This window comes from Eretmochelys imbricata, chromosome 1, assembly GCF_965152235.1.
Source record: "Eretmochelys imbricata isolate rEreImb1 chromosome 1, rEreImb1.hap1, whole genome shotgun sequence".
Taxonomy (NCBI): domain Eukaryota; kingdom Metazoa; phylum Chordata; order Testudines; family Cheloniidae; genus Eretmochelys; species Eretmochelys imbricata.
In genome coordinates this window covers 85,961,925-85,976,465 of record NC_135572.1, presented here as the reverse complement: position 1 = coordinate 85,976,465, position 14,541 = coordinate 85,961,925, and positions in this window count along the sequence as shown.

The following is a 14,541-nucleotide window of genomic DNA, read 5'->3' as shown; positions in this document are numbered from 1 at the left end:
GAAGGAATCCATTACTGAAGCAAAAGGGGAATGATATCCAGTAAACTGAGGAGGAACCAAAACTCTGACTACTCCCTACCCCTCCTTGTCCACATGGGAGACCTATGTTCCAACATATCATTATTTCACCATCTTAATACTGGAGTATCATTTTATGATTTTAACATTTATGGATGGCAAATTATGGTTTTGGTCCCATAAAAGTTTTCTTTTTGTCAGTTTTAACAAAAAAATATTCCTTACAATTTGCAGAAAAAGCTATGGACACCAGAATGGCATGACAACAAAAAGGCCTTTTTATGACAAATCTGGAAGAGAAAATCCTTAAGCAATGTACCTTTCAGGAAGCTCCATTATTTAGGAGGTAGTCTCATCTTATGGACAGAAGGAGAAGAAAATTTCAATCATTTTTACAAGGACTTAACAATAAACTGCTCTGCATGGTGTGGGGAGTTTTAGACACCACCATTGCAATATTTGCAAGACAAATTAGAGGATTGGGCCAAAAGAAATCTGATGAGGTTCAACAAGGACAAGTGCAGAGTCCTGCACTTAGGACGGAAGAATCCCATGCACCGCTACAGACTAGAGACCAAATGGCTAGGCAGCAGTTCTGCAGAAAAGGACCTAGGGGTTACAGTGGATGAGAAGCTGGATATGAGTCAACAGTGTGCCCTTGTTGCCAAGAAGGCCAATGGCATTTTGGGATGTATAAGTAGGGACATTGCCCCAGATCGAGGGATGTGATTGTTCCCCTCTATTCGACATTGGTGAGGGCTCATTTGGAGTACTGTGTCCAGTTTTGGGTCCCACACTACAGGAAGGATGTGGAAAAATTGGAAAACATCCAGCAGAGGGCAACAAAAATGATTAGAGGACTGGAACACATGAGTTATGAGGAGAGGCTGAGGGAACTGGGATTGTTTAGTCTGCAGAAGAGAAGAATGAGGGGGGATTTGATAGATGCTTTCAACTACCTGAAAGGGGGTTCCAAAGAGGATGGATCTAGACTGTTCTCAGTGGTAGCAGATTACAGAATGAGAAGTAATGGTCTCAAGTTGCAGTGGGGGAGGTTTAGGTTGGATATTAGGAAAAACTTTTTCACTAGGAGGGTGGTGAAGCACTGGAATGGGTTACCTAGGGAGGTGGTGGAATCTCCTTCCTTAGAGGTTTTTAAGGTCAGGCTTGACAAAGCCCTGGCTGGGATGATTTAGTTGAGAATTGGTCCTGCTTTGGGCAGGGGCTTAGGCTAGATGACCTACTGAGGTCCCTTCCAACCCTGATATTCTATGATTCTATGAATAAGAAATAGTAAACTATAACCATCCAGATAAAAGAAACCCACAGACTGCTGCAGCTATATCCATAAATCAGGCTTCCCATCCCATCTCATCCCACACTAAAACATCCATTGCATGTTGTCATGACACCCTAAATTCTTGCATCTGCTCCAAGAGAATCTAGTCTGTGACTTAATAAATTGTGAGTTCTAAAAACATCCTACATCAAACATTCAATTCCAAATTAAATTTTTGAGGATGGTTAAAAAATACCCAACAGAAATATTATTTTCTTTTAAATTCTGCAGTATTTCCCCCCCAAAAGTAATATTTTCAATAGCATGTAAAGCTGGACTTAAGTCACGTCGCTTATTATAGATATTTGATTCTAAAGAATCCTTTAAGAGAATACTGTGGGCCAAATTGAAACCTGTAAAAAAACAACAACAACAACCCAGCACTGAATGTTTATCGACAGATTCTAAGAACATGAAACGGTCAAGACTTGATTATTTGACATAAATTTGTCAAATTGTATTGTTGCGACAATAGAGTGTTTATGATTCAGCTCATAAAACCCATTTAAATTTCTTTAATAGGTGAAATTTATAAATTGTTAAATAAGAATACTTCCTCTCCCCCCTGCAACATGTACATATTGAACCATTATCTATCAGCTAAAGTCCTTTGGGAGCTTTTCTTTCTCCCTACCCCTGTGCCAAGGATTATATTATATAGTAGTCCTATTTGGTTTAATGTGTTGGTGAACGGATTAACTCAAACTCAGTGGGGGATGAAAAGTTTACTCACACTATTATGGTTACATCCTTGTTATTAAGTCCACACACAGTAATGCAATACAATTTTCCTTTAATACAAGTAACTTGATTCAGCCAATTTGAAATATGCCACTGAAAGACAGCAAAAAGGGTCTTCTGATATTATTTTTCTGAGCTACTCAAACTTTTTCTGATGTTTACATGAAAATTTAATGAAAGTCTTTTCTCCACTTTTCATGATCTCTAACACCTATTTGAAAGAATATGTCATGGATAGAAGCTGCCACAGTTTGTGACAAGTGCACCTCTATTTCCACTCAGTGGTCTAGCAAAGGCACCCACTCCCAGGCTTCCAGTTTCCCAGTCATTGTCTTTCTTGGGTGGAGGCACATGTCTTACTCTCTTCTGAACAGAGTATTTCCCTGCTGAACAATTCTTTGCTCTCACTGTGCTATTCCCCTCAGAGACATAAGAACATAAGAATGACCTTACTAAGTCAGACCAGTTGTCCATATAGCCCAGCACCCTGTCTTCCAATAGTGACAAATGTCAAGTGCTTCAAAGAGAATGAACAAAACAATGGAATTATCAAGTGACCCTTCCCCTGTCATCCAGTCCCAGCATCTGGCAATCTGAGACTTAGGGACATCCAGAGCATGGGGTTACTTCCCTGACCATGTTGAATAATAGCCGTTGATGAACCTGTCCTTCATGAAATTATCTATTTTTTTTTAACCTAGTTGAAATTTTGTCACAACATCCTCTAGAAATGAGTTCCACAGGTTGACTGTGCATTGTGTGAAGAACCATTTTCTGCTGTATGTTTTAAACCTACTGCCTATAAATGTCATTGGGTGACCCCTGTTTTGTGTGCTATGAGAAGGGGTAAATGACACTTCCATATTCACTTTCTTTGCACCATTCATCATTTTATATACCTCTATCATAGCCCCCCTTAGTAGTGAATATTACACTTCCTGCTCTCTTTTTCTTTATTTGTTTTGTCCCTGCCATGAGTTTACAGACTGCTAGGACCTTAAGTGGTGTAGGTGGGAAGCAGTCTTGTCTAAAAGAGATGGGAACAAAGATTAGAAGTTTTCCCCAACCTAATATTGAATCAGTGTCCTTTAGCTCACCACCGCCAGTCTAACATTCTCCCTGATGCACTTTTTTGGCTGTGGTGAAGGATTAGGTGCAACAAAGTAAGAGGAAATTTGTTTTTCTATTTCCTGGCTGGTTGAGTCGCTTTTGCATGCCATTCTTACAACTCTTATATTTAGCAAAAGTGAGGAGAAGTCTGGGACCCAAGAAAAGAAGGAGATCGCCAGTAAAATGTTGTGCTTCAGGAGCTGTTGTCAAGGAAAAAGTTTCTGTGAATTCACTGAGCCAATACCAGTAACATGCTGGGCTGATATCAAGACCCAGATCACGGTGGTGTTGCTGACTCAGCATCTCCGGTTTGTTTGTGTGATGTCATGAAACAGGATTCCATAAGTTTTGTAGGTTCAATACTTCTTGCTTTACCGGCTAGAGTCAAGGCTTTGTCTAGATGAAATTATCCCTGTTTGTATTAGGCTAGCCCCTTAATAGGGAAAAAAAAATGAAGCCCCTACTAAGCAACAAGGAAAATTGTGAAAAGCATTAACAACCATCGATCTTCCAATTGTGAAATGAATGAGCCAACAGCTACAGTGTGTAAATCAGTCTGACCAGCCGTTTTCAACATTCTTTGTTGAAAGACATAACCAGGGGAAAATGAAACAAAAAGTAAGTGCTACTGAAAGAACAAGAGTAAAGGTCAACTATTTCTATGAGGGGTGAAAATTCAGATTATCAGATGCCCTAATATGAATGTTTCACCTGTCCTGGGGAAGGACAGAAACCATCTACTTTTTAAAATCAGCAGTGCTGGATAACTTGCAGTCAGGAGTTCTAAAAGAGCTAGCTGATGAACTCACTGGACCATAAATGTTGATTTTCAGTATGTCTTGGAACACTGGGGAAGTTCCCGAAGAGTGAAAGAAAGCTAATGTTATGATAATATTTAAAAAGAGCAAACCAGGATGACTTAGATAATTATAGTCCTGTCAGTCTGACATCAATCCTGGAAAGATAACTGAGCGACAGTTATGGGGCTTGATTAATAAAGAATTACAAGAGGGTTATATAATTAAGGGTAATCAAACTGGGTTAATGGAACATATATCCTGTCAACCTTTTTTTTCCTTGATGAGATTACGAGTCTGGTTGATAAAAGTAATAGTGTTGATGTAATAGACTTAGAGTTCTGTAAGGAATTTGACTTGGAACTGTATGACATTTTGATTTAAAAAAAAATAGGATGATATAAAATTAACATGGCACACATTAATAAGATTAAAAGGTGTCTAACTCATAAATCTCAAAATGTAGCTGTAAATATGGTTGAACAGATGTGTTTCTAATGGGGTCCTGCAGGTTTTCAGCCCTACATTATTCAGTTATATTAATGACCTAAAATAACCTATTAATGACATAAAATCACTGTTAAAGTTTGCAGATGACACAAAAATTAGTGATTGTAAATAACAAAGAAGACCGGTCACTGATACAGAGTGATCTGAGTTACTTGGTAAACTGCATGCAAACAAACGATATGATATGGCTGAACAATTTAATATGGCTAAATGTAGCTGTATACACCTAGGAACAAAGAATGTAGGTCATACTTACAGAATGGTTGACTTTATCCTGGGAAGCAATGACTCTGAAAGAGATTTGGAGGTTGTGGTGGATAATCTGCTGAACATGACTTTCCATACAAAGGACTGCAACCAGAAAAGCTAATGTGATTTCTGGATGCATAAACAGGGGAATCTTGGTAGGGATAGAGAGTTTATTTTACCTCTTTTTGGCACTGGTGTGATCACTGCTGGAGTACTGTGTCCAGTTCTGGTGTCCACAATTCAGGAAGGATGTTGAAAAATTGGAGAGGATACAGAGAATTGCCACTCAAATGATTAAAGGATTAGAAAACATGTCTAATAGTGATAGTTTCAAGGAGCTCAATCTACTTAGCTTAATGAAGAGAAAAGGTGACTTGATTACACTTTTTATAAGTAAATATATAGGAAACAAATATTTAATATTAGGCCCTTAAATCTAGCAGAGAAAAGTATAAACATGATTCAATAATTGGAAACTGAAACTAGACAAATTCAGAATGAAAATCAGGCATAATTTTTTAACGGTGAGAGTAATTAACTATTCAAATGATTTATGAAGGATGTGGTGGATTCTCCATCACTGGCAATTTTTAAATCAATATGGGATACCCCTCCCCGCACCCAAGATATGCTCTATGACTTATTTTGGGAAGTTCTATGGCCTGTGTTATACAGGAGATCAGATTACATTATCACAATGGTCCCCTCTGGCCATGGAATCTATGAATCTTAAAAACAAATATTCTATTTTATACTGTAACTGTTTTGTTTTTTTCAGTCACACTTTAGAAGTGACTCCTACAACTCCCCCACTTTTCCCCAAAGAAATTCCCCCCAAAAAAGGAAACTGCCTTTTCTTTGCCACATACTTTAATTTACTGGAATACACTGCATATTTATAACTTCCATTAACCACTTATGGGAGTTAGATCTATCTATCTATCTATCTATCTATCTACAACAGTTACATTTTGTGATTCATATATCTCTAAAATGGCTCCCTGAATGAAGCATTAGCTCAGTCTTACCAGCTCTCTTTACCTCACACTTTCAAGATTTCCCATTAATAACACAACATTACTTCAGGTAGCTTGAACAGATACTTGTATACATCTCCAAATTCTTGCCTTCTTGGTTGGAAAATAGGCAATAGCAACCATTACTATTGGGTGCATAAGCACAAAGCATGTGGACCCAGAGGTACCAGACTTATTTCCTAACATGTAAAGAGTGAAGAGTTTCTTCCTGAAAGAGAATCAATTTACATTTGAATGCACAAATGTGCAGCTAGCTATAATGTAAATGTTAACTTTTATCATTTTAACAATAGATCAAACATAGAAGAAGAATATTTCTAGTTAGAATGGAATCTCCTTTGTACAGTATGGGAGATGGCAGGCTGCTAGCATATATTAAACTTCATCCCCTCAGCAAGTACAAGTAAAAGATGTTTTAAATTATGTAATAAAAGATATTTTTGGTGAGATTTTGATTAAGATTTTATTCCCAACCCCTTAACATATAATAAAGTGTAGAAATTATGTGTTACTCTGGAGTTAACATTTTTAGAAGTATGGTGTCATTTAATAGTTAAGCGGGGGGAGGGTGTACGTGTGTGTGCATGTCTGAAATAAAGCATTTTTGGTGGCCTGGAATTTGTATTTTAATCTTCTGTCATGATGAGGAGCTATATGAATTGAATCACTTTAGCAGGTAACGTAGGGGTAAAAATCTGTTGAGGGTACATTTCGTGCTATTTAATGGAATAACTTGTACTTGAACAGAATTATTGACTAAATAGCTGTGACTTGTTTCTTAGGCAACCTGAGCAAGTGATAATGAAAGAAATGATGCCACCATAATATTTTAAGCAATTATTTTTAGTTTTGTTTTACAAAAGGCATTTGCTTCATATTAGGACATTATCTCCTGACTGACTGACAAGAAAATAATCTAGCCCAGGGAAGCATTTTCCTTCTTTTTCTTTAATGGAGTGTCAAGCTAGGGAGAAGTATGAAGTGTACTGAGAACTGCTGATTATCTCCAAATGTGTTCTCCAACTGCTAGTAAGCACCAGAACTCAATTTCTCTGTTTTTTTTTTTTTTAATCTCCTATCTGTTAACTTGTATTGTAAACCTTAGTATTAAATCATACATAAAAGGTTTGGATAAAAGGGGACAGTTACCATGTTTTGTTTTGTTTTTTGTGGGGATGAAGACAGGGGTTGTCACTGGCTAGATATCACTGGCTAGGCTTCATTAATATCTCCAATAAAAACAGATGAAAACCTGCAAATTGTGCACAAAGCTAGTCTTTGTAACCACATATTCCCATCACTGTTACCCACTGACTTCCCTCCCAATTTTCTCACCTGAGCTTTATACCCACTGTTCCATCTTTTCTTAAATTACAGTAGGTCTTGAGCCTAGAAATACTTATGTAGGTCAATAACTTGTGACACTGGAGTAGTCCAGTTTTAGTGTTAGCCATAGTTTAGCAAAGCTAGGTTTGTTGTGATGAAAATCAAAGTGCTCTCCCATTTTTGGCTTCATACTGGAACTGAGAAGACCCACAGTACCACTTGATGTACAATGCACATATTAAAAAGAGGGGAAAATGATTATTTTTCTTCTTTTTGCTTCCATTAACCACCTTCACAGCCAGTCAATATTCTGATACTCCCCTCACACTTTCTCCTTTCTTTTCAATTATTATTCAACTATTCTAATATGCTGAATGGCACAACAAAATTATATCTTCAACTTTTAAAAACCTACATAACAGGACAGTTAAAGAAATAGGAACTATGTATTTAAAAAAAGGGGAAAAACAACATTTTAAAAATAATCACACATAGTACCTTAAAAATCCAGTATAACCCTAATACATACTGTGGCATTACGCCCCATATTCTTCACAGTAATATTATTATGATATGAGTATGCCATAATTATGATGTATTTTGTGCAAGATAAGGCATGTGAGATATCATTGAAAAAGTTACAATATACTGAATATGATTATCTTACTTGTATGCATGTATCATTCTGGTATCTGAAGTTAAGAATATTGTCTATGTATCTATTACAAATGACTTTACCCCTGAGGAACGCCCACTAGACAGAATGCAATCAGTCTAGATGGCTGGCTGGGAAGGGCCATTAGGGAGAACAATAAGTTTTATAAAATGCTAATCTCCCACCAATGAGCCTTCCTGAAGACACTAAAAACAGCCTCTGAGTCATGGCTGCTGTGTCTCTACAGAGGCATGTGACCAAGCCACCTGGTACTGGACTCCATCATAGAATACCAGTGATTTTTCCACTGAAAGGCATGGGAACTAAAGTTGGAGACAAAGGGTTCCTGTCATACGCAAAAGCTATTTAAGGCAGGGGAATTACATCATCATGGGTCTTCACTGACTACCCACCCAAAAGGAGACACTTGGAAAGACCTGAGAAACAAGGACTGAAGTGGGGGAGAACAGCTTAAACCAGGCTAAAGCGGTTTCTAGCCTGTGAAAGGAATACCTGGGGTTTTAAGCTGCAAGCAAGTGCAGCTTTCCCTCAATAATCTCTGCAAACTGCCTAAATCAACAATTAGGATGAGAATTTGCTACTCATATCCAATATCTTTAGTATATTAAGCTTAGATTGCATTTTTGTTTTATTTGCTAGGTAATCTGCTTTGATCTGTTTGTTATCTCTTATAATCACTTACAATCTATGTTTTGTAGTTAATAAATTTATTTTTGTTTTGTCTAAAATCAGTGTGTGAGGGAGTCATTACTTGGCATAGAAAGATGAGGGAGGGGAGGGGGCGAATTTCATGAACTTACACTGTATAGTTCTCTATGCAGCACAAGATGGTATAATTCTGGGTTTACACTGCGGGGTGGGAGGGGTGCATGCTTTAGGAGCTGGGTGATGCCTTAGCTGAGCCTTCCCATGCAGAACTGATATCAGTATCTGTGTGTAGCTGCAGCTGTGTCCCTACCTGTATGTGTGTTGGAGTGGGCTTGAGAGCCTGTTACAGCAGCACAGTGTAAAGGGAGACCTGGCTGGTGCATCAGGAGGGATCAGTGGTACCCCAGTTCCAGCTAGAATCCCAGGGGGAACCAGTCACACATACCATCCTCCTCCTTCCAAACCAACCCCCCGCCCTCAAATATCCTCACCCTTCACATAATAAACCCCACAAAATACAAGGGACATCAGAGAGGGCTCAGGGATGTAGTAGCGAGGAGGACATGGAACTGTCAATGAGAAAGCAGAAAGGGAAGACATAGTCTTGGCATTATAGATCTGGAGGAAGGGAGACTAACCAGGATCTCATGGTTGACAAGGATATGAGCATGAGGATTTGACAACTGGTGGAAGTGAGGGGGACCAGAACTGCCAGAAAGAAACAGGAAAGAGGCAACAGACAGAACTTCAGACTAAGCAAGATGCTGACTGGCAAGGGGAAGAAAATCATAGAATCATAGAATATCAGGGTTGGAAGGGACCTCAGGAGGTCATCTAGTCCAACCCCCTGCTCAAAAGCAGGACCAATCCCCAATTAAATCATCCCAGCCAGGGCTTTGTCAAGCCTGACCTTAAAAACTTCTAAGGAAGGAGATTCCACCACCTCCCTAGGCAACGCATTCCAGTGTTTCACCACCCTCCTAGTGAAAAAGTTTTTCCTAATATCCAACCTAAACCTCCCCCACTGCAACTTGAGACCATTACTCCTTGTCCTGTCCTCTTCTACCACTGAGAATAGTCTAGAACCATCCTCTCTGGAACCACCTCTCAGGTAGTTGAAAGCAGCTATCAAATCCCCCCTCATTCTTCTCTTCTGCAGACTAAACAATCCCAGTTCCCTCAGCCTCTCCTCATAAGTCATGTGTTCTAGACCCCTAATCATTTTTGTTGCCCTTCGCTGGACTCTTTCCAATTTATCCACATCCTTCTTGTAGTGTGGGGCCCAAAACTGGACACAGTACTCCAGATGAGGCTTCACCAATGTCGAATACAGGGGGATGATCACGTCCCTCGATCTGCTCGCTATGCCCCTACTTATACATCCCAAAATGCCATTGGCCTTCTTGGCAACAAGGGCACACTGCTGACTCATATCCAGCTTCTCGTCCACTGTCACCCCTAGGTCCTTTTCTGCAGAACTGCTGCCTAGCCATTCGGTCCCTAGTCTGTAGCTGTGCTTTGGGTTCTTCCACCCTAAGTGCAGGACCCTGCACTTATCCTTATTGAACCTCATCAGATTTCTTTTGGCCCAATCCTCCAATTTGTCTAGGTCCCTCTGTATCCTATCCCTGCCCTCCAGCGTATCTACCACTCCTCCCAGTTTAGTATCATCCGCAAATTTGCTGAGAATGCAATCCACACCATCCTCCAGATCATTTATGAAAATATTAAACAAAACTGGCCCCAGGACCGACCCCTGGGGCACTCCACTTGACACCGGCTGCCAACTAGACATGGAGCCATTGATCACTACCCACTGAGTCCGACAATCTAGCCAACTTTCTACCCACCTTATAGTGCATTCATCCAGCCCATACTTCTTTAACTTGCTGACAAAAATACTGTGGGAGACAGTGTCAAAAGCTTTGCTAAAGTCAAGAAACAATACATCCACTGCTTTCCCTTCATCCACAGAACCAGTAATCTCATCATAGAAGGCGATTAGATTAGTCAGGCATGACCTTCCCTTGGTGAATCCATGCTGACTGTTCCTGATCAATTTCCTCTCATGTAAGTGCTTCAGGATTGATTCTTTGAGGACCTGCTCCATGATTTTTCCGGACACTGAAGTGATGCTGACAGGCCTGTAGTTCCCAGGATCCTCCTTCTTCCCTTTTTTAAAGATTGGCACTACATTAGCCTTTTCCCAGTCATCCGGGACTTCCCCCGTTCGCCACGAGTTTTCAAAGATAATGGCCAATGGCTCTGCAATCACAGGCGCCAGTTCCTTTAGCACTCTCGGATGCAACTCATCCGGCCCCATGGACTTGTGCACGTCCAGCTTTTCTAAATAGTCCCTAACCACCTCTTTCTCCACAGAGGGCTGGCCATCTATTCCCCATGTTGTGATGCCCAGCACAGCAGTCTGGGAGCTGACCTTGTTAGTGAAGACAGAGGCAAAAAAAAGCATTGAGTACATTAGCTTTTTCCGCATCCTCTTTCACTAGGTTGCCTCCCTCATTCATTAAGGGGCCCACACTTTCCTTGGCTTTCTTCTTATTGCCAACATACCTGAAGAAACCTTTCTTGTTACTCTTAACATCTCTCGCTAGCTGCAGCTCCAGGTGCAATTTGGCCCTCCTGATTTCATTCCTACATGCCCGAGCAATATTTTTATACTCTTCCCTGGTCATATGTCCAACCTTCCACTTCTTGTAAGCTTCTTTTTTATGTTTAAGATCCGCTAGGATTTCACCGTTAAGCCAAGCTGGTCGCCTGCCATATTTACTATTCTTTCGATACATCGGGATGGTTTGTCCCTGTAACCTCAACAGGGATTCCTTGAAATACAGCCAGCTCTCCTGGACTCCTTTCCCCTTCATGTTAGCCCCCCAGGGGATCTTACCCATCCGTTCCCTGAGGGAGTCGAAGTCTGCTTTCCTGAAGTCCAGGGTCCGTATCCTGCTGCTTACCTTTCTTCCCTGTGTCAGGATCCTGAACTCAACCAACTCATGGTCACTGCCTCCCAGATTCCCATCCACTTTTGCTTCCCCTACTAATTCTTCCCAGTTTGTGAGCAGCAGGTCAAGAAAAGCTCCCCCCTAGTTGGCTCCTCTAGCACTTGCACCAGGAAATTGTCCCCTACGCTTTCCAAAAACTTCCTCGATTGTCTATGCATCGCTGTAATAGGCAGTGCATAGACAATTATTAATAGATGGTAATAGGCAGGCGGGCAGCAAGACCAAGGTACTGCTAAAAATTTTTGGCTGCAACTTTTTTTCCAGATCGAAAGAGGCAGATGCAGATCTAACAAAACATAAATGAATTGGGCTAATTGTTTTTCTTAAAAAAATAATTTTTACATTTTCTAAATAAAACATTTTGACTTGTTTGATTTGCAATGATTTTTGTTGCAAAATTTAGTTCAGTTTTATTTTTAAAAAGTTCTCAAGCACAAAATGAATCTTTCATTTCAGGTCTAACAAAATGTTTTATTCAGTCCAAATAGGTTTCTTTGGGCTTTCTCCACTTTTGGTTCACCAAAAAATTCAAAAGATATTCATTTTGGGTCAACCCAAAATTAATTATTTTTTGAGAAAAGAGACGAAACTGAAAAAAAAACCCACATATTTTCACAGTTCTAATAATGACAAACACCAGTCTATTTTATTGTCTTACGTACCTGATGCTGACTCTGAACTGCATTCACTCACAAGAAGAGAGCAAAAGGATGCTGTCTCCCATATTCTCTTTGGATATGAATCTTGATGCTAAGTATCAAATAAAAAAGACAATAATTGTATATGAGATGCAAAACCAGTCATAATCCTCACCTATTGTCTTTATCTGTTGCTTGTCTTCTTAGATTGTAAAAGCATCAAGGCAGTGTTAAGTGTTTTCTTATATACTTTGAAAGTGCCCACCACATGGTACAAACAACAAAGTCTATAAAAATCCATTATGTTATTTGGTGGACAAATACAAATTACTGGGCAGGATTCTGTCCTCATTTACACTTATGCAACTCTTTCAGTGGAAAGCATGATTTAGCCCATTGAATGATTGTGCCAGTTTTTCAGAAGACCTCCAAACTGAGAGGCATGCTGTATCTTCCACACTGTTTCTCCTTTGCAAGGATCAGGTCAGGCATGCTACTGGTAGCATGTGACCAGTACAACCCGACACAGGTCAGGAATCCCACAACATAAGGAGTGCTGGAGTATGCCGGGGACCCACCGGAATGAAAAACAATATCCACAAAAGTAACTTCAGCTGAAGCTGCTGCCTTGAAGATTGCTCTTGGCTGAACAAAATCTAGGGGAGAAAATCTGAACCAACTCCACTGCTGAGAAAACATGAGAAAACATGCAACTCAGCTCTGCCCTCTGGCACTTTTTGCAGTTGTGCTGTCTTCCAAACATTATGGTCTACAAGCCTTTGGCCTAGTCACTACCATGGAGAGGGGGAATTTGGTCCTGAGGCAAGTCTCTGCCTCCTTATTTTTCTTCTGCGTAGACATACACGCCAAAGCTTCAGGTACAGTGGTCGCCCTTTTCAAGTTTGCACGGGTAATGTCAAATGCTCTAAAGGAGGTCAATGACCCTAGAAAATCTCCCATCATTGACAGAGAGCTGGTTTGAGATGGACATAGCTACTCTCTCAAAAGCCAGACTAGCTGACACAGGCTCTCTACATGAGATAAATTAAACATTTTTTTCTGGCATGGAAAAAGTAAACCAGACCTCAACAAACACAGGGTGGGGTTTTCAGTCAAAAACTCATTAATGCGCATGGTCAAATGATCTGTTGCAACATCAGAACATATTGTATCACTAAGAATGTCTACCACAGGTGACTTTCCATCTTCATCAGTACATATGATGTACATCAGTTCATGTGATTTCCTCTATCTCTGAAGAGATGTAATCGTTCTATCAGCAACTCAACAGCATCATCACTAAGCTACCATTGGGAGACTTCCATGCTAAAGTCAGCTCAGATCATGATATGTGGATACTATGCATTGGCCAACACAGAGTGGGGGAAAATATGAATAGCAATGGGCAAAGACAACTGAACTGTGCCACAAGAATTGTGTATTACTAACACCTACTTCCAAGACAGTCACTGCTGGAAGGTCTTATGGAAACATCCTAGATGTGGATACTGGTACCAACTGCATTTATTTGTCACAGGTAGAAAATAACTACATGATGTTCTCCATAATCACAGTTCACACTGAGACACAGGCCATTCATTTGTATGCTGAAAAATAAGGCTTTCTCTACAGAAATTCCATCATACCAAAGTTGTTTCCCATGCCTTAACATTAACAACAGAAAAGACCAAGGAAGGTGTCTCCAATTCACTATGAATCTCAGGGAAAAGATAAGTTACACACTAGTAACTGGAGGTTCTTTGAAATGTGTGGTCCTTATCTGTATTCCACACATGGGATACATATGCACACCATGAACCCCAAGCTAGAATTTTTTGTAAGCAGCGTCCATTAGCTTTCACATATGCCAACGCACTCCCTATGCTATGAGCCGAGATCATGAGGGATGATGCAGTCAGACACCTCATCAATTTCCCATTCTTAGTACAGTTCAAAAACTCCGCAGCAGAGGGGATGGAGGGCAGATAGCGAAATACAGATATGGGCCACACATCTTGAAGAATCTCCAGTTACAGGAAAGTAACCTCCATTTCTTCTTCAAGTGATGGTACCTATGTGTATTCCCCATGTGTGAGATTATCAAGAAGTAGTGAGATGGGGTTTGGTGGGAGGACACAGTAATGATAACTGACTGTAGTACTGCTGTCCCCACAGCTGTATTCACAGTTGATCACTGGTCCAGGGTGTAATGTCTTGTGAAGGTATGCAAAGAGCTCCAAATAGTTGCCCTACATATCTCTTGGAGGGTTATGTCTTTCAGATATGCAGCCAAAATAGATTGGCCAGTAGTGGAATGAGCCCTATGGAGCCCTCTGGAGAGGGTGAATGTGAGCTAGTTGGTAATACAACCTGAGATCCATTTTGAAAGTCTCTGCATCAATATAACTTGACCCCTTGATTGCTCTGTTATA